Source organism: Notothenia coriiceps, unplaced genomic scaffold, assembly GCF_000735185.1.
Source record: "Notothenia coriiceps isolate Sejong01 unplaced genomic scaffold, NC01 NC01_scaffold00037246, whole genome shotgun sequence".
Lineage (NCBI taxonomy): Eukaryota > Metazoa > Chordata > Actinopteri > Perciformes > Nototheniidae > Notothenia > Notothenia coriiceps.
Genome location: NW_011369947.1, coordinates 9848906 through 9853696, shown reverse-complemented (window position 1 = coordinate 9853696; position 4791 = coordinate 9848906). Strand labels below are relative to the sequence as shown.

Genomic DNA, 4791 nt, shown 5'->3' with positions numbered 1-4791 from the left:
AAAGTAATGGTGGCCGCCAGGGGCAAATGCGCTAAAAAGCCCAAAACACTTACATCAGGAGAAACTTGATGCACTTTCAAAAACTATGCAAACATAAAAACACAAATGTGCCATAACTCATGCAAATGAAGAAACCTTTGTACCAATGTGACAGCTCATTTGCATGTGTTATGTTTTTTACTTTGCTTCGCATTTCTTTTAAAGGTCCCATGTCATGCTTTTCTGGTTATTACCCGTCCCCTTGTGTGTTAAGTAGCTTTTTCTGCATGTAAACGGTCTGCAAAGTCACAAACCCTCAAAGTACACCCTGTAGCGAGTAAAACTCTAACACAGAAAATACCTGTCTATGCTGCCCCAGAACGCCTAGTTGGAGATTTTTCTTTTTCCATTTTTTTCTTCCTGAGTATGGTGACGTAACCATGCCCAGGCACAAATGGACCAATCCGTGGAGCGCCACACACACACACACACACACACACACACACACACACACACACACACACACACACACACACACACACACACACACACACACACACACACACACACACCTTTTCTCAGCCGCGGCTCCGTGAATCTCCACTCACAGTTCGCCACAGTGTGTGCTCAGGCTGAGTTCCGCGGTGTCTCGCTGTCTCGCAGACCCCACGCAGCAACCAGGAAACGACACCAGTAATCCAGCTCACACTGTCCGCTCCTTTAGCCTCAAAGGGCGTCGCAGCGAGCCCCGCAACGTCCTGCCAACACGGCACCCAGACCCCACGCAGCATTCTCATCTGTTTGTCATTACTTGTGTCCTTTTCTGGTTATTAACAAACGCCGTTGTAACACATAAACACACATCAGAGCACAGTGGGCTCATAGGGAGGGGTGCAGGAGCTCCAAAAAGGCGTGTAGGACAGAGTGAATACACATACTATACAGATATGCTGTATGAGAAAACCAATGTGAGTTTGGAACATTGAACAAAGTAAATATATTCTAGTAGACCTCAACAATGGAATTATGATCGGTAGAATAGGCCATGACAAGGGACCTTTAATCTAAGGGGTTTGTGGCCGTTCTAGAGCACGTGCCCCCTGTCGGCCACCATATAAAGTAGCATAACAAGGAAATAATAAAGGAAAATCCGCAAGTAGGTCTACATGATTCAGGTTTCATATTGTAGGAGTGTTCAGGTTTCGTATTGTTTTTACTGTGTTTTTGTTGTATTTTATCTCATTTTATTTTTATCCATTTCATTTGTATTTCACGTTCTATCATGTTTTTAATATTCGTATTGTAATTTTAACTATATTTTACACTGTCATCTATGTTTATATTCTGTAAAGCCCGCTGATAAACGCGTTTTGTGATATTGGGCTATATAAATAAACTTTGGTTTGGTTTGATTTGAAATTGTAGCTACATTATAGCCATGTACACTCACTCAATTTACAAATTTTTTAATTTCTACTGACTGTCTTTATACAGAATAAGCAATTTCAGATGGATGTTCTCCTTTCAGTCATCCCACTGCATTGCCAATATTTACACAGTCCACTGGTTGAACCTGTTGCTGGATATTGAAGGGCGGACTCCCAATGTGAAACGAACTTCATTCTGGCGGATCGCTAACATTCTTGGCTAGGTTCGCTGAACATGAGCATGTTTCCAGAGCTGCTGCACGTCATATCTTCACTATCATATCACAGCTGCCCTTTTGTGTGCAGAAATGTTTCCAACAGCAGTTGAAACTCAAACCAAGCAGCCTCAAACAGAGAGATAGAGAGCCTGTCGCGTCAGTGTCTCTCGATATGTGTAACATTACGGCTGATGGCGATATTTGCACGCTCAGTAAACGTCACAACGCTCGTTCACTATCGCAATAATTTCGTATGGTGTTTAAACTGCACAAATGGAAACAAGACGCTCAGTTAACACTTACAAGTCGTGCAGGAGTGAGTCCGTAGAGATCTCCGGTCTGAATCATAGACTATATAAAGGTCTGAATACAGTTGAACCCTCCCACTGGAATTACGGATTTCCTTTAAGGAGGGCCAAAGATGGTAAAGAAAATCAGCCCAAAAATACCTGCATTTAGTCCTCAACGGCCTTTGAGTATTTCTCAAAAACACAAAGTAATTTACAGGCTTATTCCTATTAATTTTTTTATTGTTAATAGTCCTACATCTTAATACATCTTTGTAATATCGGTGCTTTCTTCTTATTCTGTTGCTGCCTTGACACTTGCATTTCTATACGGGGTTATTCAAGGTCCATTTTATCTTATCTTTACCAGGCCTTATTCACATATTAAATATTTAACTGGAAACACAGCTGCTGCGATTGCATATTGGTAGAGTAAATTCTACAAACATTGTGGTATAAGAAAGCATTAATAAGGCAGATAAAGTCACTCTTTTGATGCCTCTGTGTAAATAACTTTATCACTTGGCTGATGTTGTTAACACTCTGTGGTTGAGAGTTTTTATTTGGATTATAGCTTAATAATATGGGATACCACAAAGACGTTATCAGGGACAGCTGCAACAGAAGTAAACACGATTTACTGTAAAATTATAAGAGAACCGCAGTGACGCGTCGTAAAACCCGGAAGTAAACTTCTTCCGGTTCCTTCGCGAAAAACCAATGCAAATTCTCCATAGGATTTTGGAAAATAACTCGAAATAAGGTCCGTGGTTGACACACATTTAAGAGAGGGATCACGTTTTGTTCAGCCGGATAATCTCCACATGTCAACCCTACTTTTATATTTTTTGAATCATAAATCTAGTCGCCAAAAGCGAAATGCTAACGTTATGCTATAAACGAACTACAAGCCAGTACAGCAGCAGGGTCGCACGACTTCAACGTCACGCCAACTTAAGATCGTTTCAACTGACTTGCACTGAAACTGCACTTTGAACACTTTAAATATATTAACATTTTAAACTGCATACCCCGGTTATCTAGGCCCGTTTTGTTTAATGTATACCACGTTTATCTAGGCCCTTTTTGTTTTATGTATACATGTCACACTGTGGGAAACGATATTTAGATATTTCTGGATGTATAACACATGTAGAATTTTTGACAATAAAGCTGAATTTGACTTTCGCGTGCTTGCATATTTTAACAAAGCTTTTCATTTTAGCCACACTGAATTGAACTAGAAGTCATGGCTGTGTCAATTACCAGTCTGATATCGTTTTACAAAGATGACAAGAAGAGTGTAGATAGAGGAGAGAACCACTACAAGTCAGGACACGTTACAGTGCAGCCTAGATGAAGGTGTGCTTACCGGTGTTGTCAGGGCTAGCATGAGGGACAAGGTTTATAGTGTCGGTGAGTAGTGATAGCAAGAGTACCGTTAACCTTTTAAGACCGAGTTAATTTATTCACATTAATTCCCATCAACAAATCAATTGTATGTGTCACATGAAATCTTTATTAGGCAAGGCAAGGATGTTTATTTATATAGCACTTTTCAACACAAGGCAATTCAAAGTGCTTTACAAAAAATGAAAGACATTAAGAAAATGGTATTTAAAATCAGTCATTAAAAAGAAAAGTTAATAAAAAAACATTAAAAGAAAAAATACATGGATAAAAGTTACAGTGCAGTCTAAGATATGAATAGTTCAATTAAAGCAGCGACAAAAAGAAAAGTCTTCAGCCTGGATTTAAAAGTAGTAAGAGTTGCAGCGGACCTGCAGGTTTCTGGGAGTTTGTTCCAGATATTTGGAGCATAATAACTGAACGCTGCTTCTCCATGTTTAGTTCTGACTCTGGGGACAGAAAGCTGACCAGTCCCTGAAGACCTGAGAGATCTGGATGGTTCATAATTTAGCAGGAGGTCAGAATTGTATTTTGGGCCTAAACCATTCAGTGCTTTATAAACCAGCAGCAGTATTTTGAAATCTATTCTTTGACACACAGGAAGCCAGTGTAAAGACTTCAGAACAGGAGTGATGTGATCCACTTTCTTAGTGTTAGTGAGGACTCGAGCAGCAGCGTTCTGAATTAGCTGAAGCTTTCTAATAGATTTTTTAGTGAGACCTGTGAAGACACCATTGCAGTAGTCCAGTCTACTGAAGATAAAAGCATGGACACGTTTTTCCAAATCCTGCTGTGACATTAGTCTTTTAATCCTAGATATGTTCTTTAGGTGATAGTAAGCTGATTTAGTAACTGTTTTAATGTGACTGTTGAAACCAATAACTAATTTAACCCGCTGACAAGAGAGCCCACCTCCGAAGATCGTGACTGGCTGAGGGACAGACTCGGGGGCAGGTTCTCAGGAATTTTTGGCTTCTCTCCCCCGAGCCAGAAGAGGAACACTACAGCTTGGAAACACTTACTGTTCCTGAAATATCAAATTGTTGGGCATCAGGGACCTGAGGCAATTGTGGCAAGCATGGCATTGTCTGAAGAGCAACAGAGGGCAATTCAGGTGGCTACCACTGGTCAGCGAACCAACCCAAACTGGCATTTGTTCAGGAAAGGAGGTTGACTGCCAGGCAACTTTGGAGCCTGTCCTGAGGTCAAAGTGTGTGAGTGTCTTCCTCTATTGCTAGGGTGCTAAGGTAACAGTTCCTTGACGGTGGTTTGTCTGAAGGGGAGACTATGACAATGATGTTGAAGCATTCAAATCAAGGGCTTCTGTGTCAGTAAGGAAGGAGAAACATTCGCCTGCGTGGAGGAACATCCTTACTGCACCAAGTGACAAGGTCAGCTATCACCTCACTGCAAGGAAGAAGAAATAAAAAATTGTGAATTGTTTTAATTTACATTACTCGCCTTTGCATG

The 4791-nt window shown here is 40.7% G+C and overlaps 1 protein-coding gene across 1 annotated transcript in view; it reads right to left on the bottom strand.

Annotated features, from left to right (window-relative positions):
• hnmt (histamine N-methyltransferase) overlaps nucleotides 1-2007 on the bottom strand; it is an 18646-nt gene extending 16639 nt beyond the window's left edge. The window contains exon 1 of the mRNA XM_010794746.1: nucleotides 1928-2007. The gene's annotated coding sequence lies outside the window, so the exon portion shown is untranslated. The remainder of the gene's footprint in view (nucleotides 1-1927) is intronic.
• Nucleotides 2008-4791: the final 2784 nt, after the last annotated feature.